We start from the raw sequence: 14,728 nt of genomic DNA, 5'->3' as shown, positions 1-14,728 counted from the left end.
CATTTTTAAAAAATTAATAAAATAAGATGCTGAAGTAGAATATAATAAATGTGAATTTTTATACTATAATACCAAGAGCTAACTAACTTCAGTAGAATTACTGACATGCTATCGTGCTATGAAAGATTTCAAGAATTGTATGAGGTAAATAGATAATAAACATACTCATCTTTAGCACCAGTTTCACAGTTTCTTGTGGAAAATTAATTGCATGCCTTTTTTCTTCCCTACGGCATTTAACTTTTTTTTTTTTTTTTTTTAAATCCATTTGCCAAGCTCTGGTTTGGAGCCTGGAATATTAAACTGTCATCTCCCAACCAAAAAAGGACAAGAGTGAAATGAAAATGGATCGCATCCCAAATAACTAAAAGTTTTTTTGGCATTGTTTAATATTTGGAGGGAAATAAGTGAACTGTAATATAACAGAGCAGAAAGCTCCTCGCTGTCATGGTTTGACTACTGCTTTTAACCTCAGAATTAAACAGAACAGAACAAAACACATTTCCTCAGCCCACAATATTCAGTCTCACAGCACCATTTTTGGAGTCAAGTACCCTATCTTTAAATCTACTCTTTTTCTTTTCTAAGCCTCTGAACAGGACACCTCGTATGGTTTTTGCACAGAGCTGTCATTCTGTTATTTAAAGATTATTTCCTTTGTATTGGAGGGCTCTACGTCCCTGTTCCGTTAAAATTATAAAGTGAAGATGTTCATAAGGTCTATTCCGTTTGGAGGAGTAATGTTTTAAAAGACAGAATCTAGAGTAACGTTTCAAAAGATGGAATTTAAACAGTTGTAGATGAACATTATCTACAGGGAGCATACTGTGCAACCTACTGTATAGAGATGTTTTTGCCACCTGTTTTGCAGGGGTTGTTTTTTTGTTTTGTTGAGTTTAAAGATATTGCTTCCGAAGTCTCCTACCCTTCACGCTGTGTTTCCTTCCCCGCCCCCCTCTTTAGTTTGCATTTCAAGACACATTTGCATGAAAAAAGTCCTGTCCTTTAGAAAGCTTTATCTGTTCTGACTTTGGGTGGATTGACCTCCTGGCCATAATTAGTGATGAGAGATCTTCAAAAGGCTGCAATCCCCCATTCTTTATCTCAGGTTCCTTTCCCTTTATTTAATAAATTCCCTGCCCCCAATCTCAATGGCAGTCCTTCCTTTCACAAACCCTCTACCTTTCCTTTGACCTTTGGTCAGGAAACTCATTTTCCCACTGTATTTGTGAGATTTTTATTTAAAGTGCTAGCATCAGCATCACTGCCTGATGTTCCCACTTGTCACTGCCTCCATTTTACACCTCACTGCAAAAACATGCTTCCTGAGTAGTGGCAGTTCCAAGCTTCTGCTGCACGATGGCACCTACTAACTCCTAATCATCCTTGATCACTCACTTTGGACTCTCTTGACCCTCCTAATCTGGGAAGGTGTCCCTGCCTTGTACTACCACACCAGTCTGTGCTTCCACTGGCATAACATCTATCATATTGTTGCAATTGTTTATTTATGTATCTATAAAGTCCATGGAAATGAGGACCACATTAATTTTGTCTATATCCTCTATCTCCTAACATAGCGTCTCACACTTAAAAGGTGCTCAGTAAACATATATGAATGAAAGAGTAAATGAATATTGTCCAGCTGCTCTTTGTGCAGTGCTTTGTTAAGGTTTGTTGGGAGGGGGTCCACTAAAGGCAGAGATGGGGGTATAACCTTTGGCAAGTGGTTATTGGCATTTCTGGAGTGTTCAGCCCTTGATACCCATCCACCAGGCTGCTCCACAAATAATTGAGCAGGTGAGGAGCTGGAGAGGTGGGGGCAGGTAACTCTGAAGAATAAACATCATGAACAAAGGCACAGAGGTGGGAAAATGACAAAGAACATATGAGAGGGTCTGAGGTGGCTTCCAGGCCACATCAGCCCTAAACCATTTCCATCTTCCCTGACAGTCCCAGGCTTTGGAAGCTTCCAAGTTTTATTTCACATGCCACTTATTTCATAATGCTTTTCATGTTCCCAAGAAAGCTAGATCTTTTAAGTTCCTTTAGAGTCTTATAATTTTTTTAGTGGAAGGGACCTATTTTGAACTATAGTCATTTGTGTGCATGCCATCATATCTCACCTGCTCAAAGGCAAACTCTCTGAGGGGAAGGTCTGCTCCTTACTCATCCCCTCCTCTTCTGCCCAGCATAGAAATTGAGCAGATCGTAGGCATTTCTATTATTATTATTACTATTATTATTTTACCCTTAGACTTTAGGGTGAATGTCTTTATCGGTGGCACATGATATGTAATAAATGAAGAAACCTATGTTCTTTGGGCTTTGTCTACCTAACAACCTGTTGTGAACCTATGTGACTTTATGGACTACTAACATATCTGGCCACTGGTAACTTACCCCGGGCCAGAAGTCTTGTGTATGAAGTTTAGACATTGCAGAAGCAAGGTAATGTTTTCCATTACTTTTAAATTAACAACAAACTAGTTAAATTTTAACCTTTAAGCTAGTTGGGAAAACCATCATTTGAATCAGAAAAACTTTGACCATAGAAATAGATTTGTGTTCCTTCCTGTTTTGCTATTTCTGCCAACTGGAAGAGCAGAGGTAGTCATGAAGGAGACGTGAAATATCTGGCAGCACAGTTTCTCATTAAAACAGTACATCTAGGCTATCTATGTGGCTATCTATGGCTATGGGTCCATGCTGGTAAGTGTCCTGCTCTGCTCTGTACGATGAAACAGTTGAGAAGCTAAGTTTCTGTTTCTCAGAGCATAGATATATGACCTTGGATAAGCCTGTTAGTTTGCAGATCATAGTTCCATAATTTTTAAAACAATGCAGGTCAATCAGGTGATCTTGAAGGTCCCTTCTGGCTTCACATTTGTAGGATTTTCTGACATTTTAGGAAAAGCAAGGAGAGAAATGATTGACTTACAACTTTTCTTTCCATCTTACGCTTGAGGCTATTCTTACTGCAGAGGGACCTATTATGGCTGAGCCTTCCATAATGTAAAATGCTAGAAAATGCATAGGCATTACTTCTCTTTCAGCTTCTACTTTATTCTACTGGGTAAAATTTTGCTAGGTTCTGTAGGTTGCATGCATTGCCCAGCAATGATATATATGCTAATAGAGGTAAGAGTCAATAGGCCCAGACAAGCTCTTCCTTCTTTCAAATGGCAATAGATTCTATTACAATTTTCAGCATATTTTAAAACAACTCAAACTCAATTCCTTAAGTTATTTAACTAATAGTTATATCCTTTTTTAATAGGAGGAGAATGTAATGGATTTATAATTTGTTTGGATATTTAACACCACTATTTAACTCTTCATTTCTTTTTTTTTTTTTAATGTTTTATTTATTTTTGAGACAGAGAGAGACAGAGTATGAACGGGGGAGGGTCAGAGAGAGAGGGAGACACAGAATCCGAAGCAAGCTCCAGGCTCTGAGCTGTCAGCACAGAGCCCGACGCGGGGCTCGAACTCACGGACCGTGAGATCATGACCTGAGCCGAAGTCGGCCGCTTAACCGACTGAGCCACCGGGCGTCCCTTACCTCTTCATTTCTAAACGTACTGAATGATATTATTTTATTTTAGGGAGTGGGGAGGTAATACAAAGTGTTTGGCCTCTGAAATTGTTAAGGTATCCTTTTTAGGGGAATTTTAAGACACCTGAGAAGCCTATGAAAAAAGAAATGAAAATCCACTATAAATCTTGTACTTAGAAGAAAACATTTAAGCACTGAAAGGGGTGAACCAGCAGAGGCAGGCATATAAAGAAAAAGGGATGGTAGAAGGGAAAAATATGTTAGCTTTTTCATTTAAAAATTTTGAAAATCAATGGATTGAATTTTTATTTTGCAAAGTAGTTGATTCTGTTTAGTTTTCAAAATATTGTTATCACATTTTGAATGATTTTAAACTTTACAGATCTTGGAAAATTTCAAATTTGAGTTCTGTTGAGTGGAATTGGATTTAAAATATGTACTTAATGCCATCTGCAATTGCTAAAACTGAAATAATGTTAACATTTTTATAACACCATAGAATAAATAATTAATTCTCACTAATTTAAATTTATATTTATATCATTTTTCATAGAACTCTTAACAAATTCACTCCTCCATTTCTACCGTTAAAGAAAAAACACCACTTCTACCCAGTAAATTTTATCTACTGTTAATTTTTCTCTATTTGAGGTTATTTATATAACACCAATGGAAAAACAGTTCAGTCACCAATAAGATTCTAGGAGCTAATTCTCCAAAGTTTAGTTCCATTTGTTTTTACATAACTACCTTGCTTTGTAAATATTTAATGTGAAATTAGTCACAGTGGTTTTATAATTTGTTTAAAAAAATTACCGCTGTCAAGAGTGGCTTTTCCCTATAGCCCCTTGTTTTGTGACAATAAAATAAAATAAAATAGGTAAAAGAGATAAAAGAATGACTTTGGGCACTGATGAGGACTTTTGACTTTAACCTGCCAAGCAGGCAAAAGAATTTTAGGCTTCCACAATGATCTGTCTACATTTTATACTATATGAAGAGCATGCTGTGCTGAGCCTAGCCCCATAGACACTTTGATTTAAAGACTTAGTTAATCTTAACTCTTACCTGTACATCCTGAAATGGCCCCAAGTCCCATCCTCAGATAGTACATTTCCTCTTGGGAAGCCTTGGGATAAAAAGAGAACTTATGATACTCTAGTAAGAAGTTACATATGCAAGAAAGCAAGGTAAGATCAAGCAGAAAATGTAGACCAGGACTTGGGATGCTTTAAACTTGCTGAGAATGTCCTCTTGAGCAGAAATAGTTTTGGGGCAGAAGACTTCAAGGCCTGAAAGACACAGGCTTCAAGTCATTTCTGCCAGGTCAGAAGAGCTGATCACAGATGGGAAAAGACATTTTCATTTTCAACCACAAAATTGCTCTTTATTCCTCCAAAACAATGAGGAAAGTGAAACTGGAAGCAAGACAGCACGTCGCTGGTTTTCTTTTGGGTGAGAATTTGTTCACATAGCTCTAAGTTCAGAACATAATGTTATATTTTGGAAACACCATGGTATATTGTTAGGGGATGCAGTGTCACACTGAGGAATGTTCATTTCACAAAAGGGATTTTAGTGCTAAAATGCAACCAAATACTATGTGTGTGTACTACATACATATATACTCTATATGTAGTATAAAGTAGTATATGTAGTATATGTAATATATATGGCCTGAGTTTTGGATCTATTTTAAAGAGGGGAAGAGAAAAAAAATATTGTTTTAAAAAAAACCCCTCCAAAATTAGAATGCTAAATACCTTCGTTTTTATTTAGAGGCAGAATTTCTCTGATACTTGATTCACCTCTAGTGCAGAAGAGAAAGGTTTAAATTATTCCCTGTGAATTTTTCCCCCTTCTATGACTATTCAGATTAATCATTAGGGTGGAATGTCTCTATATTTGCAACAAGGACTGCATTTCTGAGCTTAGAGTATGGCATAAATGGTTTTGTCAAAAGTGATTGAAACATGAGGCAGTCCCTGTTGCATGCCGGTTGCATCTATTCATGTTTCATTAATGCCTCCAAGTCCTACAGATAACAGTCTCCATAGCATACTCTCTTCTTTCAGAGAGTTGTAGGGTAGAGAAAGTGGGGACTGGGTGCAAAGAAGTGGTGCTTAACACCCTGAGTTGAAATGAGTGCCCTCCTTTGTAGCACCCTGATGCCACTTCATTCCTACTGGTTTGTTCTTTCCAGCTGAGTTGAAAATTATTCCTGAAATGAACAGGAATGTTTTTATGTTTTTTTTTTTATATTTTCTTGCTTTTTCAGAACATTGAGGTTATCTCTGCCAGTAGCAGGCATTGAAGTATATTATTAATAATTAAGGGTATCATTTCAATGTTGAAACACTGTCTATTGTGTGCTGATCATTGTGGAAGCCTGAAATTCTTTTGGCTGCTTGGCTGGCTCCTGCTAAGAAAGCCTCGGGGATTCTTGGACCTGTATGTGGTTCTGGAAGAAACAGCTTGAGCCTGTTGGTCTGAGCCCAGAGAGGGGGTGAACTTACCTTTGGACCACGAACTCCAGAACTCAGCTAGCCCTGGGCAATACCAAGTTACAATTTGGTCTTCTCAACCCTTAAAGAATAAGAAATACAGAATGAAATGGCATTTTCAGTTTGAAAGACATTGCTACAATACTTGATGGTGATGTTTCTTGAAGAAAGAATAAATCTTGTTCCCATTTTGAAAGCAAAGGGGCTGCTGATTCATTTTTGACAACCGAGCACTTCTCCAGCTCTTGGCATTTCCTTAGGCCACTCTTTCCTCTTGTCTTTGCCCTGTGAAGCAATCTTTCTCTGACCTGGGTTAACAGAGGTTACAGATGTAGTATGGGGAGGGCACTTACCTGGTTTACAGGCTGAATGGAGAAGGGGAAAAAAAAGGAATCTAATTTCTACGTGGGAATGTGCAGGGGTCTTTGAAGATTATGTGTAGGTGACACTGAGGAAATACTCTCAACAGATCTTAGCAACAATACCTTTGAGAGGCACAACACAAAGCAGTCCTCTATTTTCTTTTTTTTTTTTTTTAACGTTTATTAATTTATTTCGAGAGAGGGGTTGGGGGAGAGAAACACAGAACACGAGCTGGTGGAGGGGCAGACAGAGGAGACAGACAATCCCAAGCAAGATACATACTGTCAGCTCAGAGCCCGACACAGGGCTGCATCTCAAGAACGTGAGATCATGACCTGAGCCGAAATCAAGAGTCAGATGCTTAATCGATTGAACCACCCAGGTCGGGCGCCCCTCATCTATTTTCTTTTCTTTTTTGTTTAAAAAAAATTTTTTTAATGTTTATTTATTTTTGAGAGGGACAGAGACAAAATGCGAATGGGTTAGGGGCAGAGAGAGAGGGAGACACAGAATCCGAAGCGGGCTCCAGGCTCCGAGCTGTCAGCACAGAGCCCAACGCGGAGCTGGAACTCACAAGCCATGAGATGGTGACCTGAGCTGAAGTCAGATGTTTAACTGACTGAGCAACCCAGGACCCCCTTTATAAGATTTTTTTTATGTTTATTTATTTTTGAGAGAGACAGAGACAGAATGCGAGTCGGTTAGGAGCAGAGAGAGAGGGAGACACAGAATCCAAAGCAGGCTCCAGGCTCTGAGCTGTCAGCACAGAGCCTGATGCAGGGCTCGAACTGACAAGCTGTGAGATCATGACCTGACCTGAAGTCGGACACTCAACTGCCTGAGCCACTCAGGCGCCCCTCCTCATCTATTTTCTTAATGTAAGTTCAGTATTTTTGTTCTGAGGTGATTCATAAATTCTGTCACTTCACAAACCCCTTTTGATATTTTCTTTATGTTTGTAATGTCACCAGTTTTCATTTTATTTTTATTTTATTATTTTTTAAAAATTTTTATTTATTTAAGTATACTCTGCACCCAGTGTGGGGCTCGAAACTACAACCCTGAGATCAAGAGTCACATGCTCTACCAACTGAACCAGCCAGGTGCCCCTGAATGTCACCAGTTTTTAGATTAAAATGTCATAAAACACTGACTTTGTAGTTCCTGACTTGCATATTTTGACCATCCATTCTTCTGGAATGTAACCTAAAAAATCCTGCAAAGCCTCATTCAGTTGAGTAGTATATTCAAAAGCTAATTAAAGAAGATAATGAATCAGTTGTTTTTATAAGGACACTTCATTGGTAGGTATAATCCATCCACCAACTAGGGGGAGTGCCTGTCTTCTACACAGCTGGCAGTGCTATTCTGCAAGACTTTAAAATCTCCCTTTTGGTATACATTAGTGGAGGCGAAAATCAAAGGAGTGTCATCTTTAGAAGGCATTGGGACTATAGTTTAGCTGATCAGTTTTGCTGATCTAGGATAAATTCTTAATGCAAATTAATCCACCATTACCTATTCCAGAAATTGACACCGGCCTTAATTTAAATGGGATTTCTTTTATACCTTGAGGCCAGCGTAGTTTAGATGCAAAAGAGGCATCTGACAATGTTCAGGCCCTCACGCTGGGGGAATTCACTGGGGTTATTTGATGAAGAGTTATTTGATGGAGAGTGATGAAGGTGATGGTTTGCAGAGTTCCTAGGGGAAATTCTGCATTGTGGCCTATACCATTGTTTCTCAAAATTTGGTGTGCATCAGAATGACCTGGAGGGCTTATTAAAACACAGATTACTGGACCTCAATTCCAGAGTTTCGGTTTCAATAGGTGAGATATAAAGAATGTGTATTTCTAACAGTTCCTGGGTGATATTGCTGTCTTGGGACCGCAGCATGAGAACCATTGGCCTAGAATGTATGCTAACTCCACTAGCGATCCCTCTAGCCCCTTGACACAGCGGGAAAAATTAAAGGAAAAGAGTAATGGAGTTAAACAGGATGGAGAGGAACAGAGAGGCTTGGGTTTGAGTGGTCAGGCCACACACAGAAATGAAGGAAACTATGAAATCTATGACTTCTTTCAGTGCTACTGGGATTTATCTCTGCTTAGCTCCATAAGTGAAAGCAAAATTGACATTTATATGACGGCAAACTGTAAGGCACCCGCTGCCAGCACGAGCAGCTCTGACTACCCACTGTTATTTTTAAATGTTTCAGACACCCTGGGAGCAAGTGCAAAAAAACAGACTCATGATCTCAACAATCTGAGGAAAAGGATTCCAGATAGTACACTTCACACAAAGACATTCCTTTCTTCTAAAACAGGTTTGAAGACATGGTGTAATGCAGCAGCAATTATTTTAGGGAGAAAAAAATACATAAAGGGCCTTTTCATGACTATTTCCAGACCTAAATATCCTTACCACTATTTACCAATGCAGCTGAAAGGTGGGTTATTTCGTTTGGGAACATTTCTTACTCGCCAAGGAAAGGGAAAAAATGGCATGCACAATATGTGGATTTCGTAATGAGTTATCTTTGTTCAAAACATGTAAACTATTTGTCCCCACTTTCACAGACCTTCAGCAACAACAGATGATCATCTTTGTGCCCCAGGTAAGATGCACATAAGAACATTTGGGTTGTGTTTTTTGGGCACCCTAAGTCCAAAAAGAGAACTCTGATTTACAGTCAACAGTTTCAGCAAGTGACCCTTGGCAGAAAGGGTCTGCTTTTTCAGCTGGCGCTGTTGTTGAAGTTCAGAGAAATAGCTCATCTGTCTCTATTTCAGGCGTCTGGCAAATGGAGAACTGTTTCAGTATTCTCCATCCCACTAAACGCTTACAGATGACTTCCATATTCTGGAGCATCTGCTGGTTATCTCATTTCTCTCATTTCGGGTTATTTTCCCTGTTGTGTTTTGGAAAGACTCTCGCTCTCTGGCCTTTATTTTGTAAGTGCACTCACTATTGTTGCTATCATCATTTTGGGAGAAATCACAGATGTGTCTGGTGTTACCCATGAGATAGGCCAAACCTGGGAATAATCTGAAAACAGAAATGGTGATTTTTTTAAAAAAGGAAACCAAAAAAATTAATAAATAAATCAGTTAAAAGCCCAGCTGAATCTCAATTGTAAAATATCTTCAGGAAATGATTCATGGACTGAAAGTAAACAGTCATCAATAATTTGGGGATCCTTTTTGGAAGGTTTTTATAAACAACACAGTACTCAGAGAAATTCTATACACATGCAGTTGTTATGTGTGATACCTATATGTAATATAAATGTTATTCATAACTTATTATAAATGAATGTAGTCATTCTTATCCTTACTGATGCTAAAACAGCCAAATATCTGGAATCTTCCTGAGGGGATTTTTGTTCATTTCCATAAAAGACAGACACATATAACTCATAATATATTTATTCCAGCTTCTTCATTTGCTTTTTAGAGCACATGAATGGTGTTCTGCATATATTAAGGCTTGTCTAACTTCCAGTTAATCAGATATATGGGGCACTTTCACATGAATTTGAATATTAATGTATTTATTTAAAAGCAGGGTGACTGGTGACATTAAAATTGTGATCTTGAATTGATTAATACCCAATGAAAATTTCTTTGATGCAAACTGCTAATTGGACAGCAAGGATGGGTGTTTTAATTGCAATCATCTTCAAAAAGAGACAGCACAATGGGCATGTGATTAGCTAATAGTCCTGTTTTCTTAATTTTTTGAGATCTTAAGATACAGAAAAAAATGAAAGAACAACATTAAAAAACATCCATCATGACATACAATATTAAAAACATACCACTAGTTATAGTTGCCCCATCATTTTTTAAAGAAACAAAACATTACAAATTTAGTTGGTCTCCTATGAAAACTCCCTGCTATTCCATTAGTTTCTCTCCTTTCCCAAAGACAACTTCTGTCATGAAGTGGATGAACACCCCAATCCATTTCTTATATCTTACATACATTTACTACAAATTAATCCAAGGCACTATTTTTCACCAGCATTACAAAAACAAAACAAAACACTTAAAAAAACACTAAACCCTGTATCTGCTATTTTACAAGGGATTAAACACACATTTTCTGTTACTAGAGCCATGGAAAACCCAAACATTTCAGAAGACATAGTGCTCTATGGTCTGAAGGCTCATGTCCCTCCAAAATTCATATGTTGAAACCCTAACCCTCAAGGAGGGTGGGTGGAACCTTTGGGAGGGCAGGAGGGTAGGGGCCTCATGAATGGAATCTCTTTTATAGAAATGACCAGAGAGAGATCCCTCATTCCTTCCACCATGAGAAGACACAAAGAAAAGTCTGGGACCTGAAAAAGATTCCTCACACTTTCATGCTGGCACCCTGATCTTTTGAATTCCTGCCTCCAAAACTGAGAAATGAATTTATGTTGTTTATAAGCCACCCGGTCTGTGATATTTTGTTATAGCAGCCCAAATAGACTAGGACACATAGCTTTTCTTATCTTTGCAATTTTTAATACAACACATGACAGTAATGACCTCAGGAACACCTGTGTCCACTTGCCTTGTGATTGCCCACTGGATGCAAAGATTAATTTGAGAGGTTGGTCTATTGCTTGGGCACAGATCAGAAGACAAAGGGTGAAAGCCTGTCACACGTGAGAGTGTTGTCAGGGAAACGAAACCATCATGTTCTTTGTTTGTGAAAATTAGGCAAAATGGATTTCAGCAGCTGCTTGAGGAAACACTTTTTGCCATCTTCAGAAGGAGGATTCAGATATTATATTGACATTGCTTCCTGCTCAGAAGATATTGATCTCTGTCCTTTGTTTCAGAAGATGCCACCATTATGGCAATCTCTATCTTTGTTTAATAATGAAATTGAAAGCACTAAAGTGAGGCCAACTGTCCTTGCCATATTTTGTCTTTTATGTTGTTGCCACACAGTGTCTACAGCTTCTATTTAGCCTAAATAAGAAAGATCTCTTACATATCTAATTGCACTGTGTATTATTTACTACTGTTGGTCCCTGAAAATTTTCAAGGAATTGACACTTCTGGTAAATTAGATACATTATTTCATGTCACCTAATGGAACTCCTTATACAGAGGCTTACCTGGAGATTTCTGTGATAGAAACTGCTCGGCCAATGGACTTCCAGCCTCCCAGTATCTCCTTTGGTAGTGATTAGGCCTACTATTAAGTATGCATTGTATGAGTGATGAAAAAAAATTGAGGGGTTTATAGCAATAGATGAGGAATAAAAACCAAATGCCTCAGTGGGGCCAACACCACAAACAATGATATGACCCAATAACAAACATACTTGTACAGTGACCTACCTTGTCATGTCATAGAAAACTGAAAAGGATGAAAAGTGCACATGTTTATTATCTCTTCTGTAAATAAAGCTTATAGTTAAAGGATTTCTTTTGACTACTCATGCATGGTAGCTGTAAAGAATATTCTTTAAATATTACCCATGCATGTTTATATAGCCCCATATTTTACTCTAACATCCCAAACTGCAAGAAAATAACTTGCCAACAAGCTATAGGTGCATCGCAAATTTAAGTTAGAAAAATGGCATTATGGGTGTTTGATGACAGTTCTAGGTTTATAAAAATGTTGTATATTCTAAAGATATATTTAGGTTTATTAATTAAACAGAACCATGTTTTTAATCCAAGGCAAGAAGCTTCAAAAACAGTAGTGAAGGGTGGTGGGGAGGTGAATGTAGGTATATTTAAAATCCCCCGGTGAAGAAACTTACCTATTCATTTATATGATTCTTTTTCTCCAACTGTGCTGAATCCAACTTACTTAGCATGCTTAAAAATATTACATGGAGGTGTGATGCTACTGAGAAAATATTTTTATAAGTCTGTAAAACTTTGGTCTCAGATTTTCTGGGTAATTCATGATTGAGGACTTCAATATAGTACATTTTGGTACTGAGGTTTTATTCATGTTAAGCCTCTCTTGGCTTGGCTCAATAAAAGATCACCTTGTGGCTGATTTGTATTCTTATCATAGCTGTGGAAATGGTAAATCTAATGTTCACAAATACCTGGAAGTTGAACTTCTTGCAAAACTCTTAAATAGAGATGCCCTTGTATTTTTATTTTATGTGTTTTGTTTATTAGTAAGGAAAACTGAGAACTCCAAATTGTAGAACTATAGCTCCTGGTGGAATAGGCTGTCAATGTAGACTACTACCTTCTGGTATGATCTCTGTGAGATCGAGCCCTGTGTTGGGCTTTGTGCTGTCAGCAACGGAGCCTGCTTGGGACTCTCTCTCTCTCTCTCTCCTTCTCCCTCTACCCCTCCCATGCTCTCTCTCTCTCAAAATAAATAAATAAACTTTAATTTAAAAAAAACCCTCTAGTGTTCCATTCTAGCCCAATTAAACCAGAATTGGCAGAAGGAGGGGGCTGTACACTTTACTTAAAGAAAAAAATTAAGTGATTCCAAAACGTCACTAGGTTTCAGAACTTCAGACTTAGTATTTTAGACTTCATTATATTATTTATACATCTTAATTACTATTCTACCTTACATATAAAATGAGTTGAGAATATGTCTCTACCGCTATTGAAAAACGACCTTAGGGAGACTGACTGCAGTTTATTTTATTTTGTATTTGCCCTTGCGATTGGGTCTTAATAAATGTTTGAATGAACAAAGGAATTATAATTCAGGCCATATTAGCCCATTTACAAAAGGATTTATATCGGGTGATAATCTATAAATGCCGTTTGGATGAATTAATAGAAGCACAGATCTTCACTTTTAATAGCTTTTGGCACAGATCTCATAGACAGTATTATGAGCAAATATCAGGCAATATTTCCATTGTTTGTGAATGTACCTATTTATCTTTATAACATCTTCACCATTAAAATTTAAGTCTCTTTAAAAAAGCAAATGATTCTGATTATTTTGTTGAGTTTACCTCTTTTTATAATTTCTCAGAGTACTCAGTATATTATTGAATTGGTTAAAATAAGTAAACTTGAACTGCCTATACTTTAAAAACTTATTTTTTTGCTGTACCTTTCTTTTTACCTGCAATAATATTCTTTCCTTCCCTCCACCTAAATAATCAATGAGGAAATCCCTCCGTTCTCATCACATGAGTAAAAAACGTTTTCTGTACTATTAAGGGCCTATCAAGACACCTATAAGTAATGTGGATGCAGTTATTTAGCACAGTTCTTGTTCAATAATTCAAACATTAATAATTATAATTCTCTAATGAATTTTATTTATCTATTTCGTGTAGGTAGTAAGATCTTTGAAAGGAAGTTGACTCTGCTTCACTCTGATATCACATGTAACTGGGATTCAAGTGACTATGCATTGAAAAATGAATGTTACACCTGAACTGAACAGAGCTTTATACTCTTTGAGGAACTCAAAGAGCTTTAAAACATGATCTTGTTAATCTTCACAATATCCCTTCTAGGAAGTAACATGACATTTTAATGTACACAGGTACAGTGTAGAAAATGTCAACCTGTCTTACTGGAGGGAATTTGTAAAGATCTGAAATCTCTTTTAAGATTTTGTTTTGTTTTGTTTATATATTTCAGACTTTAGGCTTTTCAGTGCTGCATTTGGTGCCTGGTAAGCTTTAAGTGATCCAGATGGTGTTTCTAATCCAAAGGATACTTGTTTTTCTTTTAACAGAGACTTGGCTACACATGAAATTTTTAAAATTTTCTTCAAATTATTGTATACAGATGGTTTGACTGTAGATGAAATGTAACCAACCTTTGGGGTTTTGAGTAATTTCAGCTGCTCTAACAAAGAAGTGTCGTTCCAATGTGTGAAAATGAGTGTAAGTTGTGAAGACAATGGAAATAATCATAATGGATAATTTTTCTGCACCCCAAACCATTTTCTTGGTTCAATAATTTCATTTTTCTCCTTGCCTTTACTTTAATCATACCACAGTCCAATGACAACACTACTACTTACAAGCTTTTTTCAAAATGCTTGAATTCTTTCAAGGTGGCCTTATATGGCAGTCTGTCATGATAAAAATCCTCACCATTATCTGGCTTTACCTATCTTTTGCCACTTACACACCTATACCCAAATGCAACATTTACCTCAGATAGAGTCACTGTTACCTGAATGCATCATCATAATGGATTCTTCTATGCATTCTCATAAACTCTTCTCTCTCCCTATAATGTACTATGTATTTTTCTTCATGTAGCTAGATTCTACTCAGCTTTCAAGATTCAGATTAGAAATTACCTATACTATAATCAATTAATATACTGCAGTTG

General features: G+C 37.3%; 1 long non-coding RNA gene across 4 annotated transcripts in view; it reads right to left on the bottom strand.

The window, feature by feature from the left end:
- Positions 1 to 14,728, bottom strand: part of LOC113593339 (uncharacterized) — a 308,036-nt gene that overhangs the window by 207,479 nt on the left and 85,829 nt on the right. For all 4 annotated transcript variants that reach the window (XR_008299829.1, XR_008299827.1, XR_008299830.1 and 1 more), the window contains 2 exons: positions 6,076 to 6,145; positions 4,628 to 4,688 (listed from right to left, as the gene is read on the bottom strand). This is a non-coding gene — a long non-coding RNA (uncharacterized LOC113593339). The remainder of the gene's footprint in view (positions 1 to 4,627; positions 4,689 to 6,075; positions 6,146 to 14,728) is intronic.

Source organism: Acinonyx jubatus, chromosome A1 (assembly GCF_027475565.1).
Source record: "Acinonyx jubatus isolate Ajub_Pintada_27869175 chromosome A1, VMU_Ajub_asm_v1.0, whole genome shotgun sequence".
NCBI classification, from domain to species: domain Eukaryota; kingdom Metazoa; phylum Chordata; class Mammalia; order Carnivora; family Felidae; genus Acinonyx; species Acinonyx jubatus.
The sequence above is the reverse complement of the archived record's forward strand: the minus strand, read 5'-3'. Positions and strand labels throughout refer to the sequence as shown.